Source organism: Anser brachyrhynchus (genome assembly GCF_964034855.1).
Source record: "Anser brachyrhynchus genome assembly, chromosome: 4".
NCBI lineage: Eukaryota > Metazoa > Chordata > Aves > Anseriformes > Anatidae > Anser > Anser brachyrhynchus.
The window spans coordinates 78,018,694-78,042,471 of NC_137698.1; the positions used below are offsets into that span (position 1 = coordinate 78,018,694).

The 23,778-nt window shown below is 48.5% G+C and overlaps 1 long non-coding RNA gene across 1 annotated transcript in view; it reads left to right on the forward strand.

The window, feature by feature from the left end:
• The window catches only part of LOC308194415, a 46,982-nt gene extending 27,551 nt beyond the window's left edge, over positions 1–19,431 (forward strand). The window contains exons 3-6 of the long non-coding RNA XR_013950518.1: positions 13,146–13,204; positions 13,340–13,420; positions 14,354–14,510; positions 14,631–19,431. This is a non-coding gene — a long non-coding RNA (uncharacterized lncRNA). The remainder of the gene's footprint in view (positions 1–13,145; positions 13,205–13,339; positions 13,421–14,353; positions 14,511–14,630) is intronic.
• Positions 19,432–23,778: the final 4,347 nt, after the last annotated feature.

Here is a 23,778-nt window from a genome sequence, read left to right on the forward strand (position 1 = left end):
TAAACAGAAGATAGAAAACTTTTATTTTTTCTCTGCCATGCCTCTTGGGACTTTTCCCTCCTTTTTCAGCCCCTCTTGTACATCTTGGTGTTGGCATTGTGGTTGCTGCTGCTTTATTGTCAGGGACACAGAAATTCCCAGTCGGGCTCACACTTGCAGCCTATTTTAATCAACAGTCTGACACCAAGCAGGTATAAAATCCCTTCAGTCAGCAGAGGCAGGACAGTTAGATGGAGAGGTCCACGGGAGATATTAGGTGCTGGTCACTTTGCAAACTCCATCAGGAATCCTTACGCTGTTGATTGCCAAGGGCTGGGCAAACACACCAGGGTAATGCTGCTTCTGTGCTTGTCCTTGTTATGCTGTCCTTGTGTGTGCTCCTTGGGTCATCCTCTACCAAATGTGGGTGAAGACAGGGCATGAGGCAAGGTGGACTCCTGATCAGATCTCCCTAGGTGGTCTGTTGGTCTAAAGGTGCAGCAGCTAGCTTAATACCTCAAGCGTGAGAGCATCACACAACCCACTGCAGAATTAGTGTTCTTTGTGGCTACCTAGGATCTAATTCACAGTGGGTTCTCAGTGGCATTTGCACCAACTTTTTTTTTTTTAAATAAAATCATATTTATTGAATTATTTAGGTTGAAAAAGTCCCTTAAGATCACCAAGTCCAACTGCATCCTAGTGTTAGCCACTGAAAAGAGGAACTGGGTGCTGCCTGGCCACTGGGGGATGTGCAGATATAACAGGGAATGGGACAGTACTTCACTATCTGGCTGTATTTGGCCAGACCACACGGGTTAGTTCCCAACAGACACTCAAGATAGGGGCAATTATCTCAGTGGTTAAGTTGGGTGCGCAGTGAGTGGAAGATTCCTTGGTTCACTTCATGCTTTCTCATGAGCTTCCCTGCATGATTCCTGAGCAAGTGGTATGACTTCTAGCCCCTTTTTGCTTTGTGAGGTAGAGGATGACTTTCATCTGAGGAAAAGGCCCTTTGGGTAGGTTAGATCCTCTTTTGACCTAGTTACTGATGTGCAACTGAAACTATCCCCGAGTTTGGCTGATGGCCATGTGAAACCATGTGGTTGCAACTGGTGGAAACCTTCTGAGTGGAGTCCCATGGGAACAAAAGGCAGCACCTTCTGTCGGGTCTGCCACTGAGCTGCCACTGAGCTGTGTTGGGCAAAGCTCCGGAGGGACTGCAGGCACGCAGATACGGAGTGAGACCATGCAATTAGTGATGTAGGCACCTTGATTTTTGCAGGCTGTTGAGTTTTAGGCTGACATGTAAATGCAAAGAGAGGAGTCTTACGAGTCTCCAAGTTTTAGCCCATGATCCTGCATGTGTGTGCAGGTTTACCTGTCACATTTGAGGCTTGGTTAGATCCATCTGCTGCGCTGAATCACAGAAGCAGGTGAATTATCTGAGTAAGATGGGAATCTTTTCTTTCCCCTTCTCGCAGCTGGATCATGAGTGTGCCATTGACTAAACTCCCCTGCAGGTTAATGACTTAGAAAGCCTTGTGCTTTGCCCGGCTATGATAAATGACTAACTAATACTAAACACTCCTTTGAGAGGGAAGGTAGAACTGGTGAGGGGTGTTTGCATGCAGTTGTATCTCAAGTCAGATCTCTGGAAGTCTTGAGTTAAGGCAGGGAGGAATTGATACTTGTGGGACTCATACTTCCATTCTGCATGGAGTAAGTGCTGCTTCACGCTGCACTGGCTCTGTGCAAAACTGGAGTTAGGTTCACCAGGGTCTTCTCTGCTGTGACTATTTCAATGTCCTGTCCATGGGAGTGCAGGTTATCCATCCATCAGGAATACTATTCCATGAAAACACCACAGTAGGTTTTACAGGGTTTTTGCCTCTATATGCATGGTACATTTTTCTTGCGTGATGACATATAGGTAGGTCTTGCAGGACAGGTGGGAAAGGACTTTTTGAATTGCTGATAGCTCTTGTTCATGAACCACCACAGTCTAGCTTGGAAGGGTCTATATACTCTTTGTATCACACCACAAGTTCTGCTTTGTTTAGAAAAAAAAAAAAAAAAAAAGAAAAAAAAAGATCAGCTGATTCAGATTTAATGATTTATGGAAAGGCAATGAAGATTTATACAAAAACCCTTTTGAATTTAAATTAGCTGTGGGTCTGACTCATTTGTGTCTCAGACATTTGTGTATGAAACTGGGCTGGGTTCTAAGAGAGGTCATGTAGTTTGCCTTCTCTCCTCCCGACTCTCAGCAGGGTGAATCTCAATCAGGATATAAAAATCAAATGTTAGCTCCTGGAATTAGGAGTCAGGGATTAATCTGAGCTGAAGAGAGACCAGGAGTCCCTGCTGGTGCTGGTACAAAGGAGGTGGGAGCAGGCAGGAGTGAAACGCTGTCACAGAGAGAGGGAAGTGACGGGTGTTTCTCAGCAGTAGTACCTCCCGATGCTCAAAGTGGGGCTTCAGCACCCCTGTCCCCTGATCCTGTTTGTCTCTCTGATAACCATGAGCTGCATGCAGGTGACACAGATTTCTGTCTGAGCAGGGCTCGAGGGCCATGCTCACAGTACAGCCTTGGGAGGAGCAGTGCTGATCAGCATCAGCTCAAGCATGACTCTCTGAGCTGGGTCTTGGCAGCTAATCTGGGCTGCAGGGGCTTTGGTAATGCCTAGGGAGGCAGAGAAAGCTGCTTTGTAACTGAGACAGGCTCTGGGAAAAGCCAGGCTGGCTCTGCACCATGGTCCAGGACTTGTTAGTCTGTGTCCTGCACTGTGTGTCTGCCAGATCATCGTGCACAGGACTGCTGGAGCGAAGCTCTACTCGCTCCAGGCTGGAGCGATTGCATCCCAGCTGGACGCTGGATATCTGCCTTTCAAGGTCCTCTTGCCCATCAGACACAACTCTGCTGCTGGAGCACGTGGCTATGGATCTTCTAGGTCATGGTCTCCAGCTGCTGGAGGAGTCTGAGCAGGCAAGGATGCAGTTTGGGAAGGTCTTCTTGGGAGGTTAGGCATCCCCCAGTAATTCAGGACCTCAGTGTAGCTGAAAAGGCCTGTAGGAACTGGATGGAGGTGGCATGGGGAGCTTAATTTGGATCCTGCTGAACCCCTAGAGCTAGGCCTTGCTGCGTGTGTGATCTTTCAGCATAACCTGGGCATCATGTATGAACGTGCCTTCGACCTTGGGCCTGCAGACCTCATTGCCTCGAGGAAATGCTGAGTCCGGGAACTCGTCAGATTTTAGGCCGGTGGAGTGAGGATGAGACCCACCCTCAGATGCATTAGATAGAAAGAATTAGGAGACGTGAGAGAAAAATCTGATGCAACAGCGGACCTCAGAGGGAAGAAGGCAAGGGGAGAGGTTCAAGATGATGATTTCCCTAGGCTTGGTTAATTCCATTATTTTCTTTATTTGACGGTTTATTGTAAACCCTTCCTACAGTATGCATTATTATTGGGCACAGTCTAACGATGATGTTACTGAACCTCTCAAATTTTGTCCCTGTGACGCATGAAACAAATCTCCTGTGCTGAGTCACCTGGCAGAGGTATGCGTTTGGCATGTTGTGTCACACAGTACGTGTTTGTGTGGCTTGGAAGAGTGCAGGAAAAATGAGACAGCTAGGAAAGGTACCTTCCCCACCGGCTCCTCGCAGGACACAAGTTGGCAATGGGACATCCTTTCTCAGCTATGGTGACCCCATGGACTGGCTGCAGCCACTCAGAGCATCCACATAAGCAAAGCAGTTGAGCAGGGAATCTGGGGCTGAAGCACCACTCTCAAATTGGCCGCACTGTCTTTGAGGGGCAGTGAAGAAGTTACCCCACAGAACATATAAGTAGTCCAGGTTGAAGGGTCAACCTGATCCTTCTGACCTTATTTTGCAGCTTGTCCTCCGACTTCATGCTTCTCTGAGCAAAAGAGAGGCAGAGACATTGCTCTGCTTTTGTGCAGGCCTCTACCCCATCACCTTGCAAATACCAAGATCTTCAGAAGATCTTTGGAAGGAGCCCCAGAGTGGTTGCTAATGGAGCTGCTGCTGTGCTTTAGGGCTAGAGATGATGACACTTTTCGTGTTTAAGTTCATGCAACTATTCCGCTGATGTCAGAGGTGGGTTTTGACTTTACTTTGTGATAGTGAATAATAATAACAATAGTAAATCCAGGCCTGGTTCCATTTGTAGCTCTGCAGAGCACAGTTTATTGTGCCAAGAACATTTTCCTCATTGCTGTGATCTTTCCTTCTTCCATTTCTGTTGAAAAATACAGTAGACAGGTAGATTTTATGGGTGTCTTTTGGCAAAGGAAAAGAGTTAAGACGTCCAGATGGCTACACCCTGCCATAAATCTTTTATGCATTGGTAGAGGAAGACCAAACAACATCAGATTTGCAAGTCACAGTAGATGATATAGGTGTAACCAGCCTCCAGTAAGCGAGTGCAAGCAAATTTTGAGGTTTGCTATGGGTCAGATAGGAGACAGTGGGCTAAAGTTCTTTGTGTGTGCAAAATGCCAATTTGTCAGGGCGCTGCAGGTTTTATGCCTGGGAAGAGTGTGCCCTCCCGTCATAAAGCTCTTCCTTACGTGGAGAAACATCTTTAAAACATTTGTTTTTCTTATTGATGATGCACAGCTGGAGACATCCTGACTACACATCTCTGCCGTCTCACCACTGGTACCTAAGCAGAGGGCAAATGAATAGGACAGAGATGTCCTTGTTGCTTTAGCACTGCAAGGAAACTGAAGGGGACAAGAGGGCCAGATCCTCAGCCAGAGTAAATCAGCAGGGTTCCACAGATTACGGCTGTGCTGATTTATGGCACCGGAGGAAGCTGACCAAAGGGATCCCAGTTTCATCTGTTGCTACAGCAGAAAGGTGTGTGGGGGGTTACCTCGGGCTCACTGCAGGCTGGTGCTTATGATATGGGGGGCACGACCCCCTGGAGCTGGTGGTGCCAGCAAGTCTGCCTGTAGATAGCGATGCCCCAGTATTATTGTGCTCTGTGCTGCCCTGGCCAGGAAGTGCTGATCTGAAGCCTGATCCCCACCGCACAGTGGGAACAGGAGCACTGCTTGGGGCTGGAGACGGGGTGGGAGGAGAAGGGGTGTAGGGGCAGAGGGGGTGTGCGGGGGCAGGGACCCCATTGCTGGGGCAGGACATACCTAAGGTCTGATGAGGATGTCAGGGATGAGTGGAGGGGAGCTACAGCCCCCTTAGCTCTTTCCCTGGGAAATTTGCCCTGCCACTTGTACGTATGCAGAGGGGAAAGATGAATCCAGTGCATTGGGGCCCAGTTTCACGGCAGAGAAGCAGGAGAGTGGGCAGGCAAGGAACCAGCTGCAGGTGGCATTTGAGATAAACAAAGCAATTAAACTTTTACTTTTTCCTTCCGTAAACGGGAAGAGCAGTTGAGAACAGGCAGGAATGTGGCTCCCTATTCCTGTTCCTTAATGAGCTCGGGGGTGGAGGTTTGACAGACTCGCTCGCAGCCATGTCATTGCAATGACAGTGCTTTGCACTTAACACCTTTTACCTGGGGGATCTCAAAGCGCTGTGTAAACATCCACTCGGCTCCTGGCACTGCAGAGCTGTATTGTTCTTTTGATCTGACAAAGGAGGGGGCGGGAGAATTGGAAGCAGGAAGATTAAAAAACAGATAAAAAAAAAAATCACGCCGAGCCTATGGTTGCTCTACAGATTTAGCAGCCCAGTGGACAGCAAGCCTGAAGTCCTCAATGGCATACCTACGCTTGAATCGTGGCCTTCCAGCAATGACCTCTTCATCCCGCCCTTGGTCTTGACCATTGAACGCACCTTGTGACAGTCCCATAGCTCTGGTGATGTCTTTTGGGATGGGCTGTGGCGCTGCTCCCAGCCCTTTAGAGCTGTCCCTAAGGCATGCTGCCTGAAGCAGTGCCAGTGAACCTCAGCTCATGCCTGCCACCCAGCTCCTTGCTGCAGTGGTGGCAGTAAGGGGGCCTCCTTGCTTCTGAGCCCCTACACCTGGGGTTTGGCAGAGCTTCCTGAGGAGCCCCGAGAAGAGGAGGCTCTCGGGGGATCTCATCAATATTTATAAGTACCTGAAGGGAAGGAGCAGAGAGGACAGAGCCAGGCTGTGTCCCTTCCAGCCTCGGCCGTTCTGTGGTTCTGTGATTCTGCAGGGCTGTTCCAACTCCTGCAGTGCCCAAAGGACATTGACCAAGTCGCATCATGCTGCCAACCTTCTGGACTCTTGTTTGAGCCATGGGTGTGAAGGCAGCAGAGCAGGCTAGGGTGGAACCAACATCAGGAGAGCATGCAAATGGCAATGGCAGAAGACAGTCCTGCTGGTGCCTGGCACATGATTCTCCATCAAATAAACGATGGCTTGCCTACCTGACATGGTGTGACCATGACGAGGCCTGCGCACTGCCAAAGGTGCTGTGGGCACACAGTAACTTGGCCAGGGTGAATTCCAGGTTCTGTTATGGACTTCAGCTTCAGTTCTAGCTCCTTGAAGCCCACTAAGATGGATTTCCCACTGGCTATGGAGGTCCTGGCCCAGCCTGCCCTGAGGAGCTGTGGCTGCCCCATCCCTGGCAGTGCCCAAGGCCAGGCTGGATGGGGCTGGGGGCAGCCTGGGCTGTGTGAGGGGTCCCTGTCCATGGCGGGCGGTTGGAATTAGATGATCTTTAATGTCCCTTCCAACCCAAACCCTTCTGTGATTCTACAAATTTAGACACTTGCACAGTGACCTCAAAGGATTCAGACAGGCAGCGTACAAAGCTGTCTGGGCCCATAGACCTCCCAGGCTAAAGGGATGTCTTCAAAGAAGCGTGATGGAAGGACATTGACCTCTTCTGTGCTACCAGTGGTGTGCAGGTGTGCAGAAGTAACAGAAGTACAGCTGGCAGCAGCTGGCATCCCAGCATCTTTGCTGGATGCTACTCTACAGCCACAGCAAGGCAGAGTTTGACTACCATGTAGAAATGAGGATTTTTGACCTGAGAACTTGCTGACAGCCATTTCCCCAGTACTTTCATGAGCTGTTCAGGAGCCTTCTTGATCATGGTTATCATGGATACCGTACTAGTGGTATGTTCTGTCTCTTGCTTTCAGGTTGCCAAGGGCAAAGCCAGTAGTGGTAGAAATAATACTCCTGTTTCTACTTTTTTTTTTTCCTTCCCAGTAAGGATTTAGAGCTACCACGTGCTTAGGTGAAGCCCTTTAAAAACTCACAGTCACCCAACTTCCTTGCAGACCAAACCGGCTCTGCCTTGTTCTGCAGAAGAAGCAGTAAAAAATCCTTTTTGTCAGGTTTCAACACATTTCTTATCATTCTTGGGAAGCTCATTAACCACTTTTTTTAATGAAAGATTATATTAGATGGTAGAATCTCTGACTAATTTTTTGGTTGCTGTAGCTGGGTAATAAATAGTCTGTGTGCTTATCTCAGTGACAGATGGCTTCTGTGTTGTAATAGATTGTATCTCTATTTTATGCTAGAGCTCTCCTGTCCCTGGAGGCATTCTTTAGAAAAAAGAAAAAAAAAAGAAAAAAAAAAAAAGGAAAGGTGTTTATCTCAATGAGTTTGTAATCCCTGCCTTAAAAAAACAAAAACCCAAAGCTAACCCAAATCTGAATAATAATTTATGGCTCTGGGTTCATCCCACTTTACGGCAGAGCCAAGATTGTGAGACGAGGAATGATAGTATTGGGAGCTTCCCTCTTCACAAAAATATGCATTGTATTTCTCCTCTTGCTTCTCTGGCTGCTGCAAGTTAGTAAGAGCTGCAGCCTCTGCTGGAGCGTCTGCCACTGTGTTTGCTGCTTTAGCACTAGGCGTTTTTTGCTGATTTGTGTTTCTGAGAGGAAGTGCATTGGTTAAATTAACTCTAGCTGCAGGAGAGTGTCTCCTGGCTCATGATTGCTGTGGCCTTCACCTGTGCATCCATGCTGCTGCCTATAGCAAACCTATGGCCAAAGTTGATGGTGTTCATGTTTTTCCAGTGTAACCTGTCTGCTCTGGCCTCTCTCCTGCCTGCCCCTGGGGTAAGGAAAAGATCTTTTCTATGAAGGATCCTGTCTGACACTGTACATCTGTTACCTTGCTGTTGGCAGATGACCTGCTTCGTGGTGGTCTTGTTCACCACAGTGATGTAGATAAAGATGGCCAACATTGAGTTGTTGCAGGCTTGAGGTTGTGCCTGGTCTAACATGCTGTTGCATTCACCTTGAGCCTCTCTGGACATGTTTCTGTGCAGGCTACACTTGATTACACTGCATTGATGTGCACAGCTCATGTGCCTCACACATGTAGTAGGTGGCATGGGACTGGCCACCGGCACAACTGCTGCTCTCTTCTAGGAGACTCAGTGGGATGAGAGGTACATTTCAAAATTACAAGGTTGAGCCAAAACTTGCTTGGTCTTTATTTATTTATTTATATTATTGGTCAATTTTGAAACATTTAATATTAATTTAATTTATTTGATTTTGTTTAGTTGGGTTTTGGTGCCATCAGATCATGTGTAGACTACACTTGAATGAACCTCAAGTCGCTGGTCTGCTGAAGTAGGCTAAGTAAAACGGTGCTGTCTTGCACCTGCAGTAGACTAACAGTGGAGCTCATCTCAGGTGCATAGGAGCAGTAGGATATGCATCTTCTATCATCCTATCTATCCATCTGGCCCAGGCGTTAAAGCCACCATCTCCACACAGTGCCTCTCTAGAACTTGTTGCCACAATGACAGAGAAGGAAATTTCAGCCCAGCATTTTGGCTAGCATCAACTCCAAAGCCTCTTAGGAATGCTCTGAAATATGCTGTTTGCGTTTGGACCTAGAGCTTTCCCGAGCGTGGCAAACTGAAGTTTGAATTTGACATATTTGGGGTAAGAGATGGAATTTACAGTTGGATTTTGTCTCAAACAAGTTTGAAAGAGGGATTTGGCAGCCAGAAAGGACTTATGTCTGAGATCCTGATTATGGGTGATTTAAACGCAATAAAATGGGCTTCTGTGAGAAGATAAGGGTCCTGGAAAAGCTTGTGCTGTCCTTGGAGAAAGTGAGCCACACAAAGCCAGGAGGCCCAGCTGTGTGCGGGTCATTTCTCCCCACAGACGGGTACTCTGCAAAGAACATTACAGGGGCACATCTCTTGTGTTTGCTTTTCTTCCCTTGGACACCTAAGGAAGAATTTTAATGTAACAGCACCAAAACAAATCAGAGCTTTGAGGACCTCTCGTCTGAACTTTCTTAGGCTTCATTTTGAAATGACTTTAAGAAGTGGCCATTTTGGGTCTTGTTGTGTCACAGACCAGCTTTGGGCTACCTTGCCTGTGGCCCAAGACGCCCACAGATAAAAGCTGGAGCCACCTCAGGTGCTCCGGAGAGCTTCACTGCCTCACCCACTCCCACCACTGCTGCACGAGTCTGAACCAGGACCTGCTTTAATTCCCTGCTTCGTGCTTTGGGAGGCAGGCTGTTTTGAGAGTAAGCAATATGTGAGCAGTACACGCTGATCCTTTCTGCCTTGGCCCTTCTCCAGTACTTACGAATTCTCCCACAGGTATCACTCAGGAATGTGCTCAGGTTCAGCCACACTGTTCTCCACTCCTGGGAATGGCTGGAACTGGAGGAATCTTTCCACTGCCTTCTGCTCCTGTCTTTTTTCAGACCCACTTTCTGAGATTTGCTCTGTTAACATCTGGGAGGTGAGCTCTGCCTGTGATCTGTGATGCCTGCTCAGCACAAGCTCAGGTGGTTTTGAAAAGTGGCTCTGTATTTTTTGAGCCAGCGTGTTTGCCTTAATCAGTTCCCCAATCTATTTAAAACAGGATTTTAAACAACCCCAAATAAAACAGCCCACTCCCTTCTCACTCTGGCATAGCAAGTGCAGTGGTTTTGGGCTTTCCAGAGGCCTGATTTTTGGGAGTGGAGGCTGTGGCCGACATGCCAGCACTGAGAGGTCAGGTGAGGAAAGCCTGAAGCTCCCAGCTTCTCATGGCAACCCGATCCCATCTGCAGAGACTGTGGCCATGGTGCCTCCAGAGCAGTTGCTCGTTTTGGTGACCATACTGGCAAACTGGGCCATGATGGAGAGGAAACTGGGAAAGGAGGCACAAGGTAAAGAGATGAGAGTTGCTCCTAGGAACTCCACTGTTTTTTTCCTCAGACCCACCTTACATCTAAGAGAGGCTGTGGTGGCCAAATCGATGGCCTGTTGCCACGAAGGGAAGTCACAGAATCATAAAATATCCTGAGTTGGAAGGGACCCACAAGGAGCATCGAGTCCAGCCTCTGTCTCTGCACAGGACAACCAACAATCAGACCATGTGTCTGAGAGCATTGTCCAAACACTTCTGGAACCCCAGCAGCTTGGTGCTGTGACCAGGTCCCTGGGAAGCCTGTCCAGTGCCCGACCACCTCTGGGTGCAGAACTTTTTCCTAACACCCAGCCTGAACCTGCCCTGTCACAGCCTCATGACATAGCCTGTGTGCTCCCATGTGAACATGGGGTTGGCAATGCAAGTGTCTGCAGCCAGCACTGGTCCCCTGGGACCTTCTTGGCTGGAGCCAACAGTCATCCTGCTGCTACCACAGGAGTAGGACACAATAGCTAAAAAAACTCACTTTCTTTCCTCTTGGGAAAATATCTCACAGTCCATGTTTTGCTATTTTCCTCATACTTGTGTCATTCAGGTTGACACTCCTGACATCTTTGAATTTCTAGCTCCAGTGAGACTCTGTGTCAGGTCACTACTTGCCTTGGCGTCAGTGATTTAGGACATCGTATGCTCCCAAGGGCCTGCAGTGATAAAGGAACAGTGGCCTGGGTTGGGGGAGAGCTGCCTCTCCCGCACTAGTAGAGGCAGCTCCTTCAGCCTCCCTGTGGACCACATCACCCACTCACAAGTGGTGCCAGCAACTGTCTTGTGCCTGTGATGGATATTTTCATGGAAAAAGGGGCTGGGGGTGGGGGATACTGTGAGATTACACTGGTTTTTGTACCGCCCAAGGCAGGACCAACTCCACCTAATCCATCTCTGGTAGACATTCGTCTAATCTTTCTCTGAAGAAGAAGGACAAGAACCCTCCGATGATGGTGATTCCAGAATCTTCCTAGGAAATTCACTTCTCCCTGCTGGATTTCTCATTGTGCTTAAATCCCTTCTGCCTCATGCAGTTTGACCTGTGTCTTGTTCTGTCCCAAGTGGATGTGAGGAGCAGCCTCCAGCAGCCTCAGCTGCAATCCTCTGCAGGTGGGAGCTATGCACAGGTGGTGGGGAGAAGCATCTAAACCCCAGTTTTTGCCCTTCTCCCCAGCCTGAGAAGTGCAGTAAATGCTGACTGGAGGGATCCCATCAGTTGCCTCTCACGCTGGTGTTGTTTTCTCTCTCGTCTCTCTCTGGGGACGCTCACCACAATTTGTGTGACAGGCCCCGTCCCTTGAGACCTGATTTCTGCTTGGAAGTGGCAGTGAAGTACACTCAGGGTGCAGACCACTGCCTTGTACTGTGGACACAACACGCAACACACAAAGACTGCAAAGCCATTGTATTCACTAAGCTCAGCCTCAGAGATGCCATAAGACGTGCCCCCTCGCCCCCCTTGTTTCTCCCCTCCCCACTCAGCCTGTCTTGCCCTCCCTCCATTTTCCCCCTTCGCACTGGCGCTGTGTTGGCAGCACAAAGCAGGAGTTTCACTCTGTCCTGGCCCCACTTGTTTCCAAGATTTTGGAAGCTCTCCCACTCACCCAGAGCCCTGGAACCAGCTGGGCTTTGGCTTAATCAAGTCAACACCACTTGCTGGGATAATTAGGACATTCAAAATTCCAGTCGCATCTGCTCGCCCTGCCTGTCCCCCATCACCCTCCTTTAGATTAACTCTGTTTCTCTAATAGTTCACCATGCCTGGGGGATTTATTCATGCAAAGTCTCTTGACTCAATCCTTACGCAGGCAAACTCTGGTTGACTTCAAGGCGCAGGCTGACTTCAGTCCTGGCTTTGCCAGTGCAAGATCAGAGTGGAAACACCCTGGGGCATTGGCCTGCTGCTGTGTCCTGGTGACTTTCTCAGCTTTCTTCCTGACGCTTCCCTGCCTTCCCCATGACTTTTTTTCCTGGGCATGTCTGGGATCACTGGCCTCCTGTGCTGCCCTCGAGCTCCCTGTAGTACCAACAGGGCCAAGGGGGTTTTGGGAGCATGTCCTGGAACGGGGATCACAGAATCACAGAGTCGTCTAGGTTGGAAGAGACCTCCAAGATCATCTAGGGGAGGCAGCCTTGGTGCAGGGGCTGGTCCTGCCTGACCTCTCTTGTGGCAGGGGCACTTTCCAGCTCCTCTCCTGCATTGGGCTGAGCAGGTCTGGCAGGTGGGGAGGTTCTTGTCAGGGGACATGAGTTGTCCTTTCCTCTGTTGTAAAGACACCTTAACCAGCAAGTCCAGAGGCTCCAAAAGTGCCCATCCCCGTGGGCATGGGCCAGGCTGTTTAGGAGATGTGTGGGTTCAGCAGGGGATTGTTATCTTTTGTCTGGCAGAGTGCAGAGCCAAGTGTCCTGATGCACAAGGACATAACCATCTCTCTTTCCGTGCTTTCAAGCTCACATCCCACAGACACTCACCCGCTGCCTTTCCCAGGCCATCTTCCCAATCACGAAGGAAGGCAGAGGCTGAGCCATCACCTTCACCCAGTGGAAACCCCTGCAGCTTCGCTGGAGACGGTGTGGGGAGGCTGAGCATGGGCTGTGGAGGAGCAGGTCCTCTGGCTGTGCTGGGCAGGAGGCTGGTTGTCTTTGTAGCCTTGCTTAGAGTACTTTTCCAGCCTCCTTCAGGTTTACCTCAAGCTCAAGTAATTTTGGAGCTACTCTACATTTTTTCAGTCTGTGTGGTATTTTTTGCTTCAGGGAGGACCTTAACTTCTAAATAATGAACCTCAGGAATCTTCTTGCTGGGGGACTCATCCTTTCCTCCTTGAAGCATGTGGTACTGGCTCAGCTGCAGAAGTAGGTGCCTTCTTGGGCCTTACAGAGAAGGCTCCCCTTCTCCCTTCTTACGGCCGTTGTCATATCCTCGAGAAACTATGGATGCTGATACATAAGGTGCACAATACTGAATGTCAGATTTATTTATTTATTTATTTATTTATTTATTTTCTCTAAATTTCAGATTGAATCTGGAATGACTCTATTACTTTTCTTCTGGACTACATGCCAGAACCTGAAGCAGTAAGTAAGAGTTTATTACTAAGTTGGTTGGTGTATCTGATGTACATTAAGAGTGTCTAAACTGGGAGTAACACAGATTTACTCCAGTGTAAGTGGAGGAGAAGTTGGCCTAGTTATCATTTCGTGTCTGCCCAGTCCTCCGTTGAGATGTCTGAGAAGAAACAGAGGTGCTATTTCATCTCCAGCGTCACTACCATCTCTGGCAGAGGAAAAAAGGTAGACAAAAATTTCTCCTTCTGGAGAAATCATTGTAAGTCATCTCTGTTTTTCCTCTCACTCCTTCCTCTCCCAGACGCAGAGGGTGGGGATCTAAAAATCTGCAAACAAGGAAAGATCCGTATCTTTTAAGAAGAAAAAAATGCAGATGTAAGGAGACTTGCCAAAAGCAGCCCCTCTTCTTGTCGCTTGCGTAGTGTAACCCCTCACAACAATGTGGTTTGAGGTTGATCACATCATGAAGAGTGAGACCAACATCAGGGGAAAAAAGTCTCATTCAATTAGGTCCTGTGTTGCAGACACATGGAAAATCTTTCAAACCAAGTTTAGTTTGCATGCACAACTTGGAAGGTGCAAGAAACATCCAGCTTATGAAATAAGCAGTCCATAAGTTCCTAATCCACATAATTAAAGACTGCCCCGAAGCACGAGGGTTTACGACTCTAGTTCAGGAAAGTACTGAGCCTGTGCTTATTTTTAAACCTTTCCTTAATTCCTATTCACACATCTCAAAGAGCAAATTTGACACATTGAATAATTAACTGAGGACTCACTGCACAAAGTCAGCAAGAAACCTCTAGGCTAAAAATAAGCCGCTGAGAATTTGGAATAAATGGGTGAAAATCATAGTGTGTTCTCTTGACAGTTCGTAAAGACAGGAGGGAAAAAAAGAGAACCTGACAAATAGTTCACACTGAATAATTCAACCAGCATTGTTTGCTCCATGCACAAGGGCAAGGGTCTGAAATGTTTAAATTGCTACTGAATTGGGTCCAGTTCAGTGAGGATGGCTAAACCTAAATTATATAGTGTGGGAAAATACCTGGATTAGCTTTGATAGATAGGCGGTCTAGAGGATTTAAGATGTCTCTCTAGTACTAAATTACATATTTACATCATACAAAATTACATATTTATATCATTAAACTATAGGCAGGGTGGAAGTTGTATCCTTCGTGAATGTGAATTGGCTCTGATGAAGTCTGGTGAAGGACAAATTGACCCAGCTCTGCTAAAACCTAGGATTTACGCCCTGAATGATGACCAAATGTTCAGCTCCACTGAAATCTGGAAAACCCACTGCCAGTCGGTGAGTTGGTGGGCTGTGTGGCCAAGCAGTGCCAGCCAGCATGCCTCTGAAGCCAGGGCTGTTTGCTGCATGGGTTGATTTTATCAATGGAGAATCAGACTTTTTTTTTTTTTTTTTTAGGTAGCTCTGGAAATGCACCTTCCTGATAATGAGGAAACAATTTCAAATTTATTTTCAGAGCCATGGCTGTCTGGGGAGCTATTAGCTGCGGGATGGAAGAAAGCAGCTGTTGAACTCTGCACATCAACACTACACAACAGGTTAGGACAGGAAGTGAAGAAGAATCCAATTGAAACCTTAGGGGGAATTTAAGGAGACAGAATATAATTAACTCAAATTAGATTTTGGCCAGGATACCAGGGCTCTGCTGTTGTGAAACACACATCTGGGATCTTGGACAGTCATGAGGCAGCTCATCAGCTGGTGTAAATGAGCCTGGCTCTATTATCCTCAGTGGGTGAAAATTGGCCTCCTTGGAAGGAGTACAATGGAGGGAGTTTGGCTTGCACCATGCCAGAAAACCTGGCCCACAAGGTCAGGAAAGCAGCTTCCCACTGCTTATCTGTCTAGTTCCTCTCCGGCGCCGGTCCTTTTAAAATAGTAATACAAATATATCTATATATCTATATATAAAATGGCAAATAATGAATTAGGGGGAAAAAAGATCCCTGTAAATAACACGGAATACAGGAAAAAAAAAAAAGAAAAAAAAGAAAAAAAAAAAGAAAAACAGTCCAGGTTTCTGCATTATCTTTCCTGAGCAGGGACAATTTCTTCCTCCAAGTTTGGGCTGTGGATTCTGCTGTTTCTATGTAAAATGGGTCAGAGGTGGCGGGCAGATGGAGCACGCGAGACATCTCATTGGCATTGTCTGGTTTGGAAGGTCCCAGCACCCTGTTGCCCTGTGATCCACCGCACCAGGGAGACCTTCATTCCTATGGAAATACCCCAATCCATGGTGTGTTCCCATCTGAACACCACACCCAGAAATAAAACCCTTGTGGGCCTGGTGTGTATTCATGCCCTGATATCCTTGTGTTCTGGTGGGTTGTCCCTTTCTTGGGTCTATGTTCTGGTAAGGGCCAGGGTCTGGCTGGGATGAAGGGTATAAACGTCACTGAGAAGTCACCGAACCATAGAAGCTAGGAGAGGGAGGGAAGTCCAGAGGTCACCCAGTCCATCTCCTTGCCCCAGGGCAGGATGAGCTTTACCTACGTCATTCCTGACAGATATTGTCTAAATAGTTCCTGAAAACCTCCAGTGATGGCTATTTTACCCCCTTCCTGACAATCTATTCCGGTACTTCTCTTTCCTTATCTGTGTTTTCCCTAGTGTCTCACATCAATCTCTCTTGCAGGAATTTAAATTCAGGACTCCTCATCCTAACCAGAGAAGGCACAGCAATTAGCTTATCCTCTTCCTCACATGAGCAGATTCTCATCCCTCTCCCATTGTCTTCCCTAGACAAACCATCCCCGTTTCCTTCGCTCTTCCCTCTCTGCCCACATTTGCCGGGCCTCTGCTCTTCCCTTCCACCCCAATCAGGATTTTCTGCTGTCGGTCCGCGTCCTCCTGGAAATCTGCCAGCACATGCTGAAGGTTTCCTGTGGTGGACTTCAGGGGACAGATTGCTTCATCTTCTGCAGGCTGTCCTGCCGCACATGCCTCTCCATGGCATGTTGGTGCACCACACATGGGCAGCAGTTCATGCTGCCTCCTGCCCCTCTGCTCTTCAGCCTCAGCCTCCTCACTTCTCCTGCCCAAGGGCAGCATCCTCAGAGCGTCCTCACTCCCTGCTTCCTTCAGACCCACTGCTCCGGTTTCTCCCGGGGAGGACTATCATCGTGCTTCTCTTCAGGGTGAGCCACAAGGGTAATTTTCTGAGGCTGAAGAAGCCCCACAGGGACGAGATAAATATCAGTGCAACTCATCCAGGGTGTAGGTGGGAGGAGGTCTGGGGCTCCTACCTTAATTGCTGCATGTTGGACCCTGTGAGTCAGATACTGCCTCTGCTTACAGGTAAAACTTAATATGAATTTAAATCTTGGCTGGACTCGGGCCTCACAAGGGTATCAGGAACAAGGTGAGCAGTGGTTTTAGGTACTGGGTATCGGTCAGAAATACCTAACGCATGTGTGGATCAGCGCCTCCAATGCTTTACTTGGTGATGCCTTTCCAAGAGGAGGTAAATAAGCAGCAACCACCCAGGACTTGACTGCAAAACCATACCAGAAGCATCACTGTCCCAGTTCTGCTGTTACTCATAGACAGTATTGGAGGAGGCAGTTTTATCTCCTGTGTCAAAGTCCCTCTTGCCCTATGCAGGATTGTCAGGGGATGCTGAGATCTGTGTGGCTAAGAAAAACCCTGTAAGGAAGCATCACTCCATCTAAACTGTTCACTTAAATCGCAGTGACTTCAGGCTATGTCCTGTACGACAGTCTCGCATCTGTTCTCTGCCTGTTTTGCCTATGGATTGCTCCTCCAGAAGCAGCAACACCGTCCTGTCTCGAGTGATACTGAAGCAAGCAGCATCCCTGGTTAAGGTGGAAACCAAGCATTTGGCCACTTCTGTAATCATTCAAGGTTCCCCTGGCAATTTTGCAAGAGTAGGTGTGTTAAACCTGGCTCATTTCCAGCATTGCTAATCATATTGCAGCCTAGAAAAAAAGAAACCCCAAATCAAAGCAACAAAACCCAAAACACTCTTGGTGCAATTTTGGTTGCGTATGATACTCTTTCAGAGCAGTTGCACAGGGATGATTTTTGAGAGTGGACAAGGTGATTATCCCAGTAATAACAATGTAAGCTGATGTGGGCAAATACTGCAGAATTATACAACCTTTTCTGGGACCTCTGCTACTGTGTGTGATATGAGGATTGATAGCCTGGTGCTATGCTGAGATACTGGTTCTGCACGTGTGTGTATACTTGCGTATATACACAATTGTTTGTAATATGCTTTATGATCAAAGGTACTACATAAATGTGAGTTATTAATAATCATAATTATTGGTTGTTGAAAATTGTTTCTGGGTATTTTGCCATTAAAAAATAAAAGAAGAGGGTTTAAGCACTTTCAACTTTTGCCCAGGAATATTATGTTCATTTATAAAACAATATTAATGAGTTGCCTAAAGGAGCCTGTAATTTGGGTTGTTGCTGTGGATATTATCTTGCCATTAAACAGTTCAGAAACTCAAAGGAGAGCATTTTCAGAAGCAGAAGCGTAATAACAGTTTATAATACCTGACATTCATATTGCACTTTTCATTCCAATAGATCATAAATCATTTTGCAGGCCATAAATAGAGGGGGGCCTGCTCACCTCCCATTGAAACGCGGTCATCTCTGGGGTGGAACGCAGCAGCGCTTCTGTGCCAGCAGTGTTAAGCAACAGCTTGTTTAGGAGGTGAAGTCATACGATCACAGGCGTTAGGGCTGGGAAAAAACTCATTAAGTAATTTACTCCATCCCTCTGCCCCTACGTGCTTGTTCCTCTGTCCTGTACTTTGTCCAGACTAGTTTTAAACATCCCAGGGGAGGTAAGGAACATCTCCAAACGAAACTGCAAAAGCAAGCGGGAGTAGACAGAGGAGCTGAAGCCCAGCCAGGGCAGCAGAGCAATGTTTCTCTTGCAAAAAGTGCCACGGCTTCTCTGGGGCCTGTTGCACTGATTCTTAAAAGCGCAGCTCGGTGCTGGGCCACTGGTATGTGCTGGCTTGGAAGGAGCAGCTCCTCCAGTGCAAGCATTAGCCTCTGCCCCTAAGAGTTCCTCTCCTGACGCTGACCAGCCACTGGTCTCCCCGTGTCATTTACAGGTGTGGAAGAAGCACCTGCAAAGCAGCGTGTGGCTCCAAATCCTGCCTGCTGCAGAGAGGCGATGCAACTCAGCAGTTGGGCTCCTACGGAGGCGAAAACGATTTAGGAATCAGCATCACTCCAACAGGGGTCACCTCAGGTCAGGGAGGAAGGCTACCATTTGAGATCTGCGGTGCAGAGAAAAGGCTCGCCACACAGGAAGCTGCGGACACACGGCTGCTTGAATCATTTAAGCCAGGGCTGGAAAAGTGGATTCCAGAATAGCAAGCCGTCCGGTGCTGCCCTGCGCAGGAGGCGGGTGCTGGCCCTGCTGGCGTCTGGCATCGCGCGCTCGGTTACATGGGGTGCGCCCTGCGAGGCTGTGGCCACTGCTGCCCAGTGGGCAGGAAGGAGAAGGGCTTTCCTCCCTTTTTCGTCACCCTTTTCGGGCTCTGGGATCACAGTCCATACGCACAGAGCTGACAAATGCAAGGGGCTGCTGTTATCTCAGCCCCTCTCCCTAGCCCCAAATTCACCCAAGCAACACCCTGGCAGAGCTTTTTGCTGGACAAATCTTCAAGTTCTCTCTCTAAGCCTTCCCTTGGCTAAACTCTCCCTGGCTTCGGTGGCTGTTTACTCATTTCTTACTCAAGGAAACTCCTATTGATTTTTTGACTCGGATAAGGCTGCATGAAGGATGAGTAAGTTCCTTAGGCTCCATCTTCGTGCTCTGAGCCCCAGGGCGACCCTTTGCCAATACGGGAAAGAAACCCAGTGTCCGAGCGGGAGGGAATCATCTGGCAAGTGCCAGTTGTTTGGAAATGCTGCCTTGCCTGGCTGCTAGACACACCTACTTGTTCCAGGATCAACCTTCCTGCCTAAGGATATTTAACACACAATGGCTGGCACAACTGAACTTTAATTTTCCAGACAATTATGGTGAGGCGGCATTCACCACATTCCTTTCATGCTCCTTTGATGTTGGGTGATTTCACAGTGCATAATGATAGGACACAGACCAGACTCACATCCTCACCCTTTGGAACTAGCACCCACTACCACAGCCTCATTTATTTCTAGATACATAACATATATAATATATATATTTGTATGTGTCTTCCCTCCCCCTGCAGCAGATGGAGTTGTTTTGAGCATTATTACTTTGGGTCCTTAATTAAAGCATCCTCGTTAATTATATTAGGGGACACTCCTTAAGCGATTATAAGTTGGAGAGCAAGGACTCTCCCTGCTCTGACTCCTGCTCCCATTATACAAAGTCCTGGAGATGCTGAGCAGGATTGTTTGGATATATGGGATTTTCTGCAGTCTCTCGTGAAATTATGTGCACAAAAAACATCTTTCCTATACTCTGTGGAAAGTCATTAATAAGCAATAGATCAAAGCTACTCCTGGGCCTCTTTCTCCTGTAAGCAGCCAGTCAGAAGATGTGTGTTGGCTTTTAGTCTACCCATTGCTCCAAGATCGTGAGGCAGAGCTTTGGACAGTGAGGGGATGCCTTGTGCTCTCCTCATGGCCTCTGGAAGCAAAGAGGGTGGATGGTAAGGACAAGCACAGCACCTCATCTCTGGGAAAAGTCCTACTGCTGCCAGAGGAACCTGGCTGGGGCCAAGGCAAGCTGCACTATAAAACAGCCCGGGTGCTTCAGCTGCATGTCAGCTGGATATCTAAACAGCTTAGCGATTGTCATTGCTTACATCTACCTTTGCCTTACTCCTCTGAGGCAGGGAAGTGTGAGTCCCACCTCATGGGAACCTGAGTCATTGTGAAGCAAAGTGAATTACCCCGGGCCATGCTCTCAGGACAGCTCCCAGGATGATGAAGACAGGATGGAGACATCCCGAGCCCCAAATGGTGCTGCAGACTCACCTTGTGCACTTCCCTGCCCTCCTCCTGACCCTTGTCCGACCCATGGGCACACAGTCACCGCTGCAAAATGCCTCCACGTAGCCGGAGCTCCTGGCCTGTGCAAGCCCAGAGCCATCCTGTGCATCCAGTTTTGAGCATGACTCCCACCCCAGCCCTGCTGGTATCCCAAAAATAAGCAGAAAGGAGTCTATGTTGAGGGGCTCAGGCCGCAACTAAGCTGCTTGACCCTGTCTGCAGTCAGGGGTAGGCTGCATCTCCTGAAAGAAAGTGGCAAAGAGCTCACCGTCATCCAGCTCTTATACAGTAGCTAGAGCTTTCACTAAGGCAGGAGAAGCCCCAGGCTCAGATCTCACCTGGAGAAGGTTTAAAGCCACAGTCTCACCCTCCTAGGAGAGCACTGTTATCAGCTACTGTTATCAGTTAAATGTTCCTTCTGCCTCTGCTACTGATACGTGCCACGGAGCAGTAGGAAAAAAAAATCTGGAAGATGAAAAAGAACAAACTCGCTGCAGAGCGGTGTGACCTCCCTGCGAGGTGAACTGAGTGTGAACCCAGGTCTCTTGCTTTCCGGGTGAGTGAGCCAACCCCCAGCAGTCAGCTGGGAGGCATGAGGCAGCATCACTTCCACTTCCTCCTCCTCTGCTCTTGCAAAAGGCAAGCGTGTGCTGGCACTCAGGAAAAGGTTCCAGGTTTGGGCTGAAAGGGTCCCTGAGCCTCATGCGTGATGTCAGAGAAGTCAGATGCATCCTGTGCCCTCAAGCAGTTGCTCTGTGGGCAACCCCTACACAGCATGGGGGTATTTTAGTGAGTCCAGCCTCATGGAGAGGGCCCAGCTGCCTTACTATGAAGTTTGGTGTCCATCCTCATGCTGAGGGCAGGAGGGTTGCAGCATCTGGGTTGTGAGTGCTTCATCTCTTACCGGGATGAGCCTTTGCCCTGTGAGAGAACTGGGAACTCAGTTGTTACAGGAAAGTTGTGTGCTTAAGTTGGAAATTATTCACTGTTTCAAGCTGATGAAATAATACAGCAGGACAGTGACCCCCTCCCTGCTTGTAGAGAAAGGGAAGCCCTCAGTGTGGTGTGGTAGATGAAAAAGAGTATTACTGTACATAGTATATATAATAAGGGTATTTGATGCCAACACACAGGGCACTCTGGTAGGAACCCAAACTCCTCCATGTGACTGTTATACTCTTGTAACCCGTTCCCTCCTGATGAATGAGCTACCTGGCAAAACCGGCCCATTGCCTCTGCCAGGAACTTCTCCGCTTGAGTAACCAAAATGCGTTGTTGTGAAAGTACCGGGCAAATCTCCACAGTGGGAATCACGCCTGTGAGAGTGCCTGAGATGACACGAGCCCCTTATTACTGAGGGGTGATCAAAGGAAGAGTGCTCACAGGGTCTGGCAATGTGAGAGGGCGTATGGAAGCCAGACACAAAGAAGGATGGCTCAAGGGTATCTTCAAAGAGACCAAACCCCAGACTTATCTCGGGGACAAAGATGGCCTGGTAAAAAGGGGCAGAAAATCATGCTCTTTATTTAGGAGAAAAGGTATGGATTTTAAGGCTGCAAGGAGGGAGGATAAAAGTTGCTCTCTGTATGTGTAGTGGGTAGAAGAAGAAGTCATGGCAAGGAAGATTTAAATTAGGAAAAGGGAAAAGGGAACCACCGCAGCGGTGAGGATAATGAACAGTGAGAATCAGCAGCCTGGGGAGGGGGTGGAAACTCCGGCCTTGGAGGGCTTTGAGCAGAGGTTCAGTGAACATCTGATAGCAATGGTTTTGTTCTTCGTGCTGTGGGGCAGGTAGATAGAGCGGGTGATGGCTCGATAGGCTGGGTGATAGCTATGACTCGGTGCTCCAAGGAGAACGTGCTAACATGCAGTGTGGGAGGCTGGGTCTCGGTTTCTCTGTGCTGAGGTGACTTCCAGGGCTTGGAGCATTCAGCCAAGACACTCCAATGGCTTTATGTGCTCCTCTCCTCTCCTGGTACCTGCTGGTGAGCAGATGTGGGCTGGGAATCCTGATCAAAATAGCCTCTTTGGTTTCACTAGGAGATCCCAGGCCCAGTCTTGAAGAGGAGGGTTCTGAATAAGGGAAGTGCTTACTCCCTCTGGGGTGCTGCTCTGTATTTTCTCTGTAACTGGTTCTTTACTGGTGAAAGTGTGCATACTGTAGGGGTGTGCATGCAAGGGGACAAAAGCACACAGACACCCAGGAGGCAATGAGGGCTGCAGTATGGCAAAGAGCTCTGAGCACGGACAACGTGGGTGTCTCCCAGTTCAGCTGTTCTGATGGGGTTTCTGAAACCTGAAGTCTGATAAAACCTTACATTTTCACCCAGAAGTGAGTGGGTAGCAAGGAGACAGGAACTGTGACCAACCTCCCCTTCTCAGGTGTCTTGGTTGCTGTGTGGTGGCCGCAGGGTTTCACCTTTGTGCCTGACATTGGAGCCCCAGTTATTAGCTCTGGTCTCGACTCACCAGCGAAGTTATAGCCTGAGCACAGAGCCCAGAGCATGGTGACTGAGCAGGGGGAATTTGAGGACCTGCAGCTGCAGAGGTTAGAAGGAATGGGCTTGGCTTGAGAGGTGGCTCCATCTCCCATCCCGCTCATTTCTCATGCTGGGGAGACGAGCTCAGCACAAGGCGCATCACCAAGGTTAATGCGAATTGAAAACCGAATGCCAGGTGGTTGGAAAATTCCCTGTTTGGGTTTCCAAAGATAATCATAGGTTGGGTGGACAAGATATTTTATTAAACCCTGACATGCACTTTTCTCCCCACCCCCATTACCCCAGGCACCTGCCTTCCTATCAGAGGTGTGTCTCCTCCCAGAGGAATAGCAGGCTGGGGAAGAAAGGTTTTCTGCAGCATAGGCACACCACAGTCTCTCTCTGACTCAAACCTGTGAACTGCTCAAAGCTATGAGTCTCAATTTAGGTGCTCAAACAAATAAAGGGAGTGTGCTCAGGCCAACTTCCTGGGACTGCTTGTGGTCAAAGATCCCCTTGCATTTTTTATTTTCTCCTTGTCTCGCAAGTTATACGGATGGCCTGGAGAAATTCCAGGCTGGGTAATTACCTTCTGCCTACTTGAAATTCCCTCCTGCATTTTCTCCAGGAGGAATTACGCCTGACTTCTGCTTCTGGAAAGGGGAAGAAATCCAGCTCAGGAAAAAATGGAGGAAACACAAACTGCCGCAGGGTCTTGCAGAGGGCTTGCAAGTGGTCGCCCAGCGCCGTGTGCTTCTCACCCTGAGTGGTATCTCACAGTCGAACTATGAAGCCCTTTCACAAAACCCTCAGGCTTTCCGGGCCTTGTGTCTGGCAGAAAGAGACACATCTGGGCTTTCAGCACATTACAGGTGAGCTATCTTGGGTTGACATCAAGCTCTGAGCCTGCTCAGACCCAGTGAGCTCAGCAGGTAACTCTCCTGCTTAGGGTGGTCCTATGGTGCAACTGGCAGCCAAGGCTGGTCTTTGACTGAAGTTATTTGGTAGTGTAGCTCCTTTATGCAGAAAGCAAGTGGTTTAATGAAGGCATTACAGATGAAGGGGACATACAGAGGCAGAGGGTC